This window comes from Neltuma alba, unplaced genomic scaffold (genome assembly GCF_004799145.2).
Source record: "Neltuma alba isolate B1F8T4 unplaced genomic scaffold, ASM479914v2 tig00000174_pilon, whole genome shotgun sequence".
Classification (NCBI taxonomy): domain Eukaryota; kingdom Viridiplantae; phylum Streptophyta; class Magnoliopsida; order Fabales; family Fabaceae; genus Neltuma; species Neltuma alba.
Window position 1 is genome coordinate 335319 of NW_021631945.1, and position 13016 is coordinate 348334.

General features: G+C 39.1%; 1 protein-coding gene across 1 annotated transcript in view; it reads right to left on the minus strand.

Annotated features, from left to right (window-relative positions):
• Positions 1-346: 346 nt before the first annotated feature.
• The window catches only part of LOC114753426 (ankyrin repeat and zinc finger domain-containing protein 1), a 49445-nt gene continuing 36775 nt past the window's right edge, over positions 347-13016 (minus strand). Inside the window, exon 9 of the transcript XR_003741025.1 lies at positions 347-557. The gene's annotated coding sequence lies outside the window, so the exon portion shown is untranslated. The remainder of the gene's footprint in view (positions 558-13016) is intronic.

Genomic DNA, 13016 nt, shown 5'->3' on the forward strand with positions numbered 1-13016 from the left:
CTAAAAAAATCAAAAGAAAGTTGTTTCAAACTCTATTTGAAGCTTATTGAGTGCTCTTCAAAGGAAAAGTATCTCTGTTAAAAAAATCTATTACACTTGAGTCCAATTTTCATGTATACTTATATTGTTCATATGGTAAATTTTTAACTTTTCAGAATTTATGCCTAATAGGCATAACTTTTTGTACAAAACTCTAATTTTAATGAATTATCACTCATTTTAAAGCTGAAAATGAGATCTATTAAACTGTCAAGTTTCATCATCAAGCTCCCTTATTTCCTTGGAATCACATGGACTCCAAAATAGGTGCAAATTAGGTCATTTTCATCCCTTTTAATTTCCATTCTTGCACCATCATGCCACATCATTTCATAGGAATTATTTGTCATGCCAAACAATATATAATTATACTCCAACTACACTATACAACATGAAAAAGTCATTGTCACCCAAACATAGTTAATACATAACTACATCACATTATCCAAAAAGGTCATGATAAGTAGTTCTTCAAGCAATTGCCACCTCCTTGCCTTTCCCTTTAGCACTTCCATCCCCTAAATAGTTATGATTTAAACATAATAAAGGTGAGATTTCAAAGGAATCCCAGTAGCAAACAACATCAATTATAGTATTAAAATATAAGGTTAATTCATGTGATTGAGCTCAAGTTATTATTATCTTTTCATTACATTATCCATGATTTTGTGGTATTTTCTAGCCCTTTTTAATGATAATTGTGCTTAATTTAGATTAAGAGTCCTTACTTTAAGTTAGTGTCTTTTTTAGGATAAAATTGTCATAATTGGTTATTAATTGTATTCAATTGATTTCTAGGACAATTGATACTTCAATTTGTTGCTTTTTATTGTAGGACACTAGAGATTAGGGCCAGAATTGAAGAACTCAAGGCACAAGAAGCAAGAGAGGAGCCTCTGCCTCAGTTCGTCGCGGCACACTTCTGCTTCTGCCGCGGTGAACATCGTCCGTCAAGAAGGAAAGCTCTCAGCCATGGTTCGCCGTGGCAAACCCCTCGTATCAGCAAATTTCAGACCCGACCATTTCGGGAAAATCTGACCTACCCACCTCCAAGAACTGACCCATACACGTAATTTTTGGGTTAGAAACCCTATTTTGGGTATGGGTGAGGTCAGACATAAGGAGATAGCCACCACCTACGTTTCTATCATCATCTCTTCTCATCTTTCCCACAGAACCCTAATCCTCCATCTCCATCTCCTTCACCTTCCATCTTCCTGCACTTCTTCTTTATCCACCTTCATTTCCTTCATCTCCTGACCATTATGGCTGAAGATTTAACTCTGGTTGGAGCTGATTCCAAGGCTATGATGAGCTAAGCTTTTCCAACTCTTGAAGATGGTGGAGTAGCATGAGTTTCCAAGCTTCAAAGGGGAGTTTTAGTTTTGATCTTTAGTTTCTAGCTATGTGTTTATAATTTCCTAGGTATAGGAGTTGTAAAGTCTTAGTTAGACACTTTGATTAATTCTGTAATCATAGTTAGTGATTAAATTTTGTAATTTGGATTGATTAATGTTGAACTTTGTGCTTAAATATATGTGGTTGCATATATGCTTATTGTAACTCTCATGATTCTCTCCTATCTTGCATGGTTATGTTTCGGTACTGAGTTGATTGTGTGTTACATTGAGCCAATTGCCTGATCACTTCAAAATTACACATTAGGGAAGTTAAACAAAGTTTTCATTAATGAGTTCATTAATGTAAGCTTTGGACTCATTGAGTTAATGAGGTTCTTATTAAGAAAACCTAATGCATTTATGAACTCCCAGTATTTAAGTGAACTATGATTGCTATCAAAACCATTTTCAAGAGATTTCCTATCAATCATTTCCATTACATCATTATTATCTTAAAACACTAAAAACATAGTATCTTAGGTTTGTTTTCATTGCATTCAATTTAGGCACCATTCATTTAATGTTAAAAACCCAAAAACCCCTTTTGATTACATTGCATGGCATTTAGTCTAACTTAGGTAATTAATTAAGGCTCCCAAGCGTGAACGGCCCGAGTTTGCATTATACTGCATAGCTTGGATTTATTTTTGAGTGAGAACCCCGGGATGGGAAGTGGGCAAGATGTTGTTGCAGACCAGGTGCAGCCACGGCCTCGCCTCAGGCAGGAAATTAGAGCGTTTCAAGTAAAATCTCAACAGTGCGGGGACGATGCCAAGTGGCACCATCCCCGCACAGGGTCTGGACAATTTCATCAAAAGGGTAATTATCTCTGTAATGCGAATAGTGGGAATGACGAACCTCAGGAAGGCGGAAGTGGCGGGATATGTTATTTATGGTGAAGGAGTAATTCACACGCTGATCACGAAACACGATGGATAACATGCCATTAAGGCGGGCATAGGTGTAAAAGTGGCGGACGAAGGCATCATTGCCCATTTCTCGTGGGCGAACCAATTCGGTCAATTGGGATTCCCAGAGTTTTTGGACAAAGGGGTTGTCTGGTGGGTCAAGAGGAAAGGGTCTCTCCTTAAGGAGGGGGCGCTGGTCTACTAACTTATAGAGGTTGTCATAAGACAAGTCTTCCCCTGAGTCAGAGTCAGACGTGGGCAAGGGTTTAGGGCGTTTGGTACGAGGCATTGTCCTGCAGCAACAAACAACAGAAACACTAAACACAGAACAAACAACCTCAACCTAAAGAACCCAAAAAAAACCAAAATTACAACCTAGACAGTAGCAAATGGCTACATAATGATTCATAGGTTTTCAGATGATCAAAAGCTTTCAGAATTAAGCAAAGAGATTAAAGAAAAACACAATGTATCATGAATCATTAGATAACCTGAAGGCTACGTAACTACAATCTAACAACAAAATAACCCAACCCAACAACACAATACCGGAACAAATAAGCAAATTAACAACTAAACAAAATTAAACTAAAGGAAAGAACAAAGGAAGAGAGAAAACATACCACAATGAGGGGAGAGCTAGCGCGCATGCTGGAGGAAGAGAAAGAAACAGAGAAAGGAAAGGGGAAAAATGAGACTAGAGAGAAGAGAAAGAAGGGCGCAGAAGAAGAATAGGGAGAGGGAGGGGTCGACGGGTTAAGATGGAAGGGAGAGGGATTGGTTCGAACAGTTGAGGAAAGGGAGAAGTCGAAGAGGGGGTTCAGAATGAGAGCAGGGATGTGCGAAATATGGAGGACCGATGGTTTTGGGTAGAATGAAATAGGTTAATGGTGGGTTTAATGGAATGGGTAGGGGAAAAGACTGAAATGGGTTTAGGAAAAAAGAGTGGGTGAGTCAGAATGGGGGGCAAAAAGGGAAATTCACACGAAAAACAGGGAAAAAACGAAACCATCTAGCGCAGAAACGGCGGGTTTGCCACGGCGAAGAATAGGTTCGCCGCGGCGAACCATGCCCGAGGCAAAAACAAAGGGAGAAAAGAAGGGTTTAGCCGCGGCAAAGGTGAACGTTCGTCGCGACCAAACCTTCCCGAGAGCAACACACAGAGGTTAGCGACCTTCACCGCGACGAAATATCACTGAGAGCAACACAAGAGAAAAAGAACCACTTCACCGCGGTGAAGGCTTGGGTTTGCTGCGGTGAAGTGTCACAGAGAGCACAGAATAATACATAAAACACTCAAACACAGAGAATCACAACAGCAAACAATAGATGCAGCTGGATACTTCAAAAACTTTAAAGTGCATCAAAAGAGATCAGAAGGTGCTCAATAAGTCGATGATTAAGTAGTATACCACAGACAAACTTTCTCAATTAATCTGAATCATATAATTCATTACAAGCACTAAATCATCAAGCACAAAATAAGATAGGATAGAGATCAAAACTTTCAAGGGGTCTTATTGAATTCAAACAACAACTACACTACTATCCTACTGAAAAGGGTTTCTCCCCCACACTCATTCAACATACAATGCACAAAACATAGCAAGATCAATAATTAAGCAAAAGCATGTAAATGAGTGAAGGAAAGAAACGACCAGGGAGTTAAGGAGGTTTTTGGTTCTCATGGTAGAGCTTCAGTAGATGGCCATTAACTTTGAATCTGGCCCCGGTCTCCTCGTGTAGTAGCTCCACCATACCGAAATTGTGCGCTTTAGTGACTGTGCATAGCCCATCCCATCTGGTGTTGAATTTTCCTTGCTTGAAGGTAAATCGAGCCTTGTACAACAGCACTCTATCACCTTCCTTGAATTCCTTTCCCAAGATACCCCAATCATGCACAAATTTGGTCTTCTCCTTGTAGAGTCTGGAGTTCTCATAAGCTTTAAGTCTAATCTCCTCCAGCTCTTGCAATTGTAGCTTCCTTTCCATGCCAGAGGACTCTATATTCATGTTGTACTGCTTGAATGCCCAATATGCTTTGTGTTCCAGCTTCACTGGCAAGTGACATGGCTTTCCATAAACCAAGCGGTAGGGAGACATGCCAATGGGGGATTTGTATGCAGTCCAGTTAGCCCATAATGCTTCTTCTAAATGTGAGCTCCAGTCCTTCTTGGATGGCTTTACCATTTTCTCCAGAATATGCTTCACTTCCCTATTAGATATTTCAGCTTGGCCATTGGTTTGGGGGTGATAGGCAGTAGAGATTTTATGAGTGATACCAAATTTGGACAATAGGCTGTTGACTATCCTATTACAAAAATGTGTTCCCCGGTCACTCACTATAGCCCTAGGGATCCCATACTTACAGAAAATGTGTGATTTTAGAAATCTATGTACAGTTGGGGCATCATCTTTTCTGCAAGGTATAGCTTCAATCCACTTGGATACATAATCTACGGCTAATAAAATATATACAAAACCAAGGGAAGAAGGAAAGGGTCCCATAAAGTCAATTCCCCAAACCTCAAAAATCTCACAAAACAGGAGGGGCTGTTAAGGCATCTCATCTCTTTTTCCAACCCCCCAAATCGTTGACACTTGTCACAAGATCTACAAAATGTAAAAGAGTCTTTGAAGAGGGTAGGCCAATAAAATCCTGAATGTAAGACTTTTCTAGATGTCCTCCTTGCACTAAAATGACCACCACAAACCATGGAATGGCAAGCTGAAATAATAGGTTCAAAATCCTCCTCCGGCACACACTTCCGTATTACTTTGTCACTGCACATCCTCCATAGATGAGGGGCATCCCAAATGTAGTACCTTGACTTGCTACGAAGCTTTTGTGCCTGAAATCTAGACATAAAGGGAGGAGTGAGTCCAGACATGAGATAATTGACAATATTAGCATACCAAGGCTCTATAGAAACCACAGAATATAAAGCTGAATCGGTAAAAGAATCACAAGTCAAGTTAGAAGAGTCTACTCCCCTTGTGTCTTCCGGTAGCCTACTCAGGTAATCGGCTACTTGATTCACTGCCCCGGGTCCATCCTTAATCTCAATGTCAAACTCCTGAAGCAATAAAGCCCATCTAATCAATCTTGGTTTAGATTGTGGCTTTTTGAGCAAATAGAGGACAGCTACATGATCTGTATACACAACCACTCGAGAATTGATTAGATATTGTCTAAACTTGTCTAAAGCAAATACAATGGCAAACATTTCTTTCTCGGTGGTGGTATAGTTGACTTGAGCTGGGTCAAGTGTTTTAGAGGCATAGGCTATAACTCTAGATTGCTTCTCCTCCTTCTAGCCAAGCATAGCACCCACTGCACAATTAGAAGCATCACATGAGAGTTCAAAATGTAAATTCCAGTTGGGTGCAGTCAAAATAAGAGGTGAAATAAGCATAGACTTGAGAGTATCAAAGGCATGTCTACATTTTTCATCAAAATTAAATTCAACATCCTTTTTAAGAAGAGTAGAAAGGGGCAAGGCAACTTTACTAAAATCTTTAATAAAGCGCCTATAAAACCCTGCATGTCCAAGAAAAGATCTCAAGTCTTTCAGACAAGTGGGGTAAGGCAAAGATGATATAACTTCAATTTTAGCCTTATCAACCTCAATCCCCTTACTAGAGATGAGGTGACCTAACACTATCCCATTGCCCACCATGAAATGACATTTCTCAAAGTTCAAAACAAGATTTTTGGCTATGCATCTCTCTAGAGCTTGCCTTAGGCTATTCAGGCACTGATCAAAACTCTCCCCATAAACCGTAAAATCATCCATGAAGACCTCCATATTGTGCTCTAAGAGATCACTAAAAATCGCCATCATGTACCTTTGAAAGGTGCCTGGAGTGTTACATAACCCAAATGGTATCCTTCGATAAGCAAAGGTACCAAAGGGGCATGTGAAAGTAGTCTTATCCTGATCCTCGGGGGCTATGGGTACCTGAAAATAGCCAGAAAAGCCATCTAAAAAGTAGTAATGTGATTTACCAGCTAGTCTCTCCAACATTTGGTCAATGAAGGGTATAGGAAAGTGATCCTTACATGTTGCATCATTAAGTCTTCTATAGTCTATGCACACACGCCATAAGTTTTGAACCCTTGTAGGAATTAACTCATCCCTTTCATTCCTTACTACTGTTACCCCGCTCTTCTTTGGCACAACATGCACTGGAATGACCCACTCACTATCAGAAATTGGATATATTATCCCAGCACTCAACAATTTAGTAATTTCTTTCTTAACTACATCTAATATGAGAGGATTCAATCTTCTCTGGGGTTGTCTCACTTGTTTTGATTCCTCATTCAGTAAAATTCTATGTGTGCACACAGCAGGACTAATTCCAGGTATATCTGCTAGTGTCCAGCCTATTGCCCTTCTATGCTCCCTCAAAACAGATAAGAGTCTCTCTTCCTCACTCTCAGACAGTGAGTTAGCAATTATAACAGGTAGTTGTTCATTAGACTCAAGGAAAGCATATTTCAAAGTAGGAGGTAAAGGTTTCAAATCAAGAGTAGGTGGTTGCACAATAGAAGGAATCAATTTATGAATTTCAAGAGAGAACAGATTACTCCCCTTTCCTTCAACCAGTGATAATTCCTCAACCTTGTAGTTAACTTCCTCTCCAAGCGTTGAACCAACTTCGAGTTGATCTACAGCAACTGCCTTAGAGGGATTCTTCTCCATGACTTCTTCCTCCATATCTGAAACATCAATAGGAAACCTTTCCCCAAGGGAATCATCACTGATAATAGAGGAATCAAAGTCTACTTTGGAGTCAAGGGAGGAAACAGAAAATGTGTGTGGGATAGAAAGCATGCAATTAACCACAGTACAATCAAGACATGTAACATCACCACCACATGAGCAAGTAGAAGGTGTAGAGTAAAGAGATGAAAAGGAAGAAATGGATTCATTCTCATCAATAGATTCATCAGTGTAAATATCAGAATAGAAAGAGTCATTTTGCAATTCAACTTCAGAACAAGCCTCCTCAACAACAATGTCTATCATGTTAACCCCCAAAAGTGAATAGTCCTTATAAGGATGTTTCATTGCTTCATACATGTTAAAATAAACTTTATTATCACCCACCTTCATAGTTATAGTGCCCTCTTTCATGCTAATCATGGTATTAGCAGTCCTTAAGAAAGGTCGACCAAGGATGAGTGTAGTGTCATTTACAAGTTCAGAAGACATGTCAAGCACATAAAAATCAGCAGGAAATACCAATCCCTTAACTTGGACTAAAATGTCTTCAATAACGCCCTCAGGATACCTAATAGTCCTATCAACTAGTTGGAGCACAACAGTGGTAGACTTAAGAGTCTTAACTCCTAGAGATGTGTATACGGACTTAGGCATGACATTAATGGCTGCACCTAGATCTAACAGGGCTCCCCCTATAGTAACCTTTCCTATAGTGCAAGAGATAGTGAAAGATCCAGGGTCTTGACACTTTACAGGAATTTGGGGTTTAAATAATGCAGACACATTAGAGGGTAATTAGACTCTTTCATTAGGTTTAAATCTCCTCTTTTGAGTGCATAATTCTTTTAAGACCTTAGCATACTTAGGAATCTTTTTAATCAGGTCAAGCAAGGGTATATTCACTTCTACCTTCCTAAATGTCTCAAGCAACTCATGATCTTGCCTCTCCTTACCCATTTTCACATTTTTCAAATAAGCATTAGGGAAAGGTAGTTCATTGATGTTTACCTCCTTACCTTCCTTGCTTGAGGCTCCATGATTGCTTGGCTTAGATTCCACAGTTGTCCCCTTGCCATCATGTTCTTTTGAGGCTTCTTTCAGCTTTAGCCTCTTCTCCTTGGAGCTTTCAGACTGCTTCTCTTTTGAAGGTGCTTGTGGCAGCTCATCACACAAGATCTCCTCATCTATAACTTCATCCTCCTCTTCTCTAAATTTCACTTGCTTCCCACTCCTAAGGGTAATAGCATTCAAGCCCTTAGGATTGATAACAGTGTTGGAGGGAATTGCGCCACTGCTCCTTGCTTGTTGCTCACTCATGTTGTTGGACAAGTGAGTTACATAGGAGTTAATGTTCTCAGATTTAGTCTCCCATTGCTCCATCCTCTTTTCCAAAGCACTAAATCTAGCATCATTCTTGGATGAGTCTTGTTGAATTAGTAAAGCTAAGGAGTTGAACTGAGTAGCGTTAGCAGCGCTTTCTTCCTTCATTAAGGCCATCATATTCTATAGGAGTTGATTAGTTTTATCCTTAGGTGGGACAGTTAAGGCTTGAGATTGGTTTTGGAATTGGTTTGAAGATGGGCCAGCTCCTCCACTCTTCTGAAATCTATTTAGAGGTCTACTATCATCATTCCTCCAGCCCAATCGAGGGTTTGCCTTCCATCCCTCTTTGTAAGTGTTGGAGTAGGGGTCCCACTTTTGATTTGGATGGCCTTGGAAGACTGCAGATACTTCTTCATAGCGGTCTGGACAAACGCTAGAAATATGCATGACTGATCCACATGTTTCACAACTAGGCGCTATAATGTCCATAGGAGTGGATGGGTGATGCACACTCATACTCTTCAATTCAGCAATGATCAAAGACAATTGAGATGTCACTTTGCTTCCCAAAGAATCTACTTTTGATTCCAAAGCATCTATTCTCCTACTGTGCACCGATATAGCTCCCATCTCATGCACTCCTCTAGTATCTCTCACACCAGATTGTTGATGATTCAGGGCCATCTTCTTTATCAAATCCCAAGCCTCCTCAGCAATGGAGTCTATCAAAGATCCTCGTGATGCAGCATCCAACATACCCTTCTCTTGGTTCTTCAACCCATCATAGAAGTACTGTACCAGTTGTTCATCCGGAATTTGATGATGTGGGCATCTTGAAAATAGGTCCTGAAATCTATTCCAGTAATCATAGAGAGATTCGTTATAGTCTTGCTTGGCAGAATAAATCTCCTTCCTCATTGATGAAGTACGAGAAGCCGGAAAGTATTTCTCCAGAAATGCCTTCCTTAAGTTCCCCCAACTGTGGTATGCATCAGCTACATGTCTTGGGAGGCTCATGTACTATTCCCTAGCTTTTCCTTCCAAGGATAGATGAAAAACCTTCCATAGCACTTGGTCCAATGATGCTCCCACAGGCTTCATACTCTGACAAATCATGGAAAGAGATTGCAGATGGAGGTATGGGTCTTCTCCTGTCAAGCCATGAAATTTGGGAAGAGAGTTAATCAATAAACCTTTAATCTCAAAGTTAACTTCAAAATTTGGACAAGCCGCAGTAAAAGGATCAAAATTTACATCAGAAGTTGTGGCTTCCCTAATTGTTCTTCTCCTAGGGTTTCCATTTTTTTCTCCTACTCTCTCTTGTTCACCATTTCCACCATTCCTCACTTGATTAGCATTCAGGTTAGGATTAGGTTGATTTTATGGTAATTCAGCCATTATCTCTTGATCAGTAGGCTCACTCTCACTACTAGATAGGCTAGATTCCACAGAAATATTCTCTTGGTCAATCACCAACTCACTTGTCCCCTCAATTCTTTTCTCTCTTCTTTTCTCTCTGAGTCTTCTCTCAATCTCAGGGTTATAGGGCACAAGTTTTGTTTTCCGTGGCATGCAAGATAAAAGTCACAAGAGAAAGAGCAAACAAAATTGACTTGCAGCACACAAAGTCGATTAAAAGCATGTAATGTGATGAATGCAAGTGTATGGGTAAGTATGCAAGTGTATGGGCGAGTATGAGTATGTATGCACAGAAAAAGAAGCAAAAAGTGTAAGTTTCAAAATTTTCCAGAAGAGTTTGCCGCGGCGAAATAAGATGTTGGCCGCGGCGAAGGTTGACAGAGGCGACCAGATATCTGATTGCAGGGAGTTGGCCGCGGTGAAAGCAAAGGTGTGTCGCGGCGAAGGTATCCCGAGAGGAATCCTTCGGTTTTTCAGATAGTTGGCCACGGTGAAGGAGCAGGTTGGCCGCGGCGAAGTGTCACAGAATGCTTATCAGATACTGGACTCCACTGATGCAATGTGAGAGATGCTGAAAATCAAGAAAATCAGTATATTTGTTTGTATTTCCAAAAATTTTGATGCTATGCAAGATGAAAACCTATACTATGAACAAATATGCAACTAAACTACCTAAGATGCAACCCAAAAAGATCAAAACTTCAATTGACAACCAATTAGCACAAGCTAACCTAGAGAACCAATTTCTTGGCTCCCCGGCAACGGCGCCACTTGAAGAGAGCCATTCGTCATTCGCTTTGGGGTTCTCACTCAAAAATAAATCCAAGCTATGCAGTATAATGCAAACTCGAGTCGTTCATGCTTGGGAGCCTTAATTAATTACCTAAGTTAGACTAAATGCCATGCAATGTAATGAAAAGGGGTTTTTTGGGTTTTTAACATTAAATGAATGGTGCCTAAACTGAATGCAATGAAAACAAACTGAAGATACTATGTTTTTAGTGTTTTAAGATAATAATGATGTAATGGAAATGATTGATAGGAAATCTCATGAAAATGGTTTTGATAGCAATCATAGTTCACTTAAATACTGGGAGTTCACAAATCCATTAGGTTTTCTTAATAAGAACCTCATTAACTCAATGAGTCTAAAGCTTACATTAATGAACTTATTAATGAAAACTTTGTTTAACTTCCCTAATGTGTAATTTTGGAGTGATCATGCAATTGGCTCAATGTAACACACAATCAACTCAGTACCGAAACATAACCATACAAGATAGGAGAGAATCATGAGAGTTACAATAAGCATATATGCAACCACATATATTTAAGCACAAAGTTCAACATCAATCAATCCAAATTACAAAAGTTAATCACTAACCAATGATTACAGAATTAATCAAAGTGTCTAACTAAGACTTTACAACTCCTATACCTAGGAAATTATAAACACATAGCTAGAAACTAAAGATCAAAACTAAAACTCCCCTTTGAAGCTTGGAAACTCATGCTACTCTACCATCTTCAAGAGTTGGAAAAGCTTAGCTCATCATAGCCTTGGAATCAGCTCCAACCAGAGTTAAATCTTCAGCCATAATGGTCAGGAGATGAAGGAAATGAAGGTGGATGAAGAAGAAGTGCAGGAAGATGGAAGGTGAAGGAGATGGAGATGGAGGATTAGGGTTCTGTGGGAAAGATGAAAAGAGATGATGATAGAAACGTAGGTGGTGGCTATCTCCTTATGTCTGACCTTACCCATACCCAAAATAGGGTTTCTAACCCGAAAATTACGTGTATAGGTCGGTTCTTGGAGGTGGGTAGGTCAAATTTTCCCGAAATGGTTGGGTCTAAAATTTACTGATACGAGGGGTTCGCCGTGGCGAACCATGGCTGAGAGCTTTCCTTCTTGACGAACGATGTTCGCCGCAGCGGAAGCAGAAGTGTGCTGCGGCGAACTGAGGCAAGGCTCCTCTCTTGCTTCTTGTGCCTTGAGTTCTTCAATTCTAGACCCAATCTCTAGTGTCCTACAATAAAAAAGCAACAAATTGAAGTATCAATTGTCCTAGAAATCAATTGAATACAATTAATAACCAATTATGACAATTTTATCCTAAAAAAGACACTAACTTAAAGTAAGGACTCTTAATCTAAATTAAGCACAATTATCATTAAAAAGGGCCAGAAAATACCACAAAATCATGGATAATGTAATGAAAAAATAATAATAACTTGAGCTCAATCAAATTATCCGTTGTAGTATAGTGGTGAGTTCAGCAGCTGAGGTTCTGAACCCCTAAACTTGGGCTATTTGTTGTAGTATAGTTGAACTCAAGTGGGCGTTTAGAGGGTTGAACTTGGGCTAGTTATTCTCATGTTTTTGATAGATAGTAAATGATGATATGCTTTGAAATTATGACTATGTGGTTGTTAACCCTTGAGATTGATTAATTGAGATTTTAGCCTTGTTGGAAGGATTTTTGGACCTAAAGTTATTAAATTGAGTGAATCTGCTTATTTCATATTTCTCTAGAACTTGTTTTAATTCTTAATCGAAGCTTAGTGAATCAATTTTTGTAAATATGATAGAGGCATTAGATTTCAAATCTTCGTTTCCCAAACACAAACCCAATCATTTTACCATTGTAAACCCCTTTAGACCTTCATCTTGAGTATATGCATGCAATTATTTTGTAAATAAATAAATAAATTTTATTTAATTAATAAATTCTTTGCAATTTCAGCTGGTCTTCAGAAATTTTTCCTGGCTTAGATTCTTTATGCTCCTGCATCCCTTTTAAAATTGATAGAAAGTTCAAAGTCTACTTGTGCTTTTAGAAAACTTTCCATGCTTTTAAATGAGGGTTGAACTTGGGCTAGTTATTTTCATGTTTTTGATAGATAGTAAATGATGATATGCTTTGAAATTATGACTATGTGGTTGTTAACCCTTGAGATTGATTAATTGAGATTTTAGCCTTGTTGGAAGGATTTTTGGGCCTAAAGTTATTAAATTGAGTGAATCTGCTTATTTCATATTTCTCTAGAACTTGTTTTAATTCTTAATCGAAGCTTAGTGAATCAATTTTTGTAAATATGATAGAGGCATTCGATTTCAAATCCTCGTTTCCCAAACACAAACCCAATCATTTTACCGTTGTAAACCCCTTTGAACCTTCATCTTGAGTACCTAA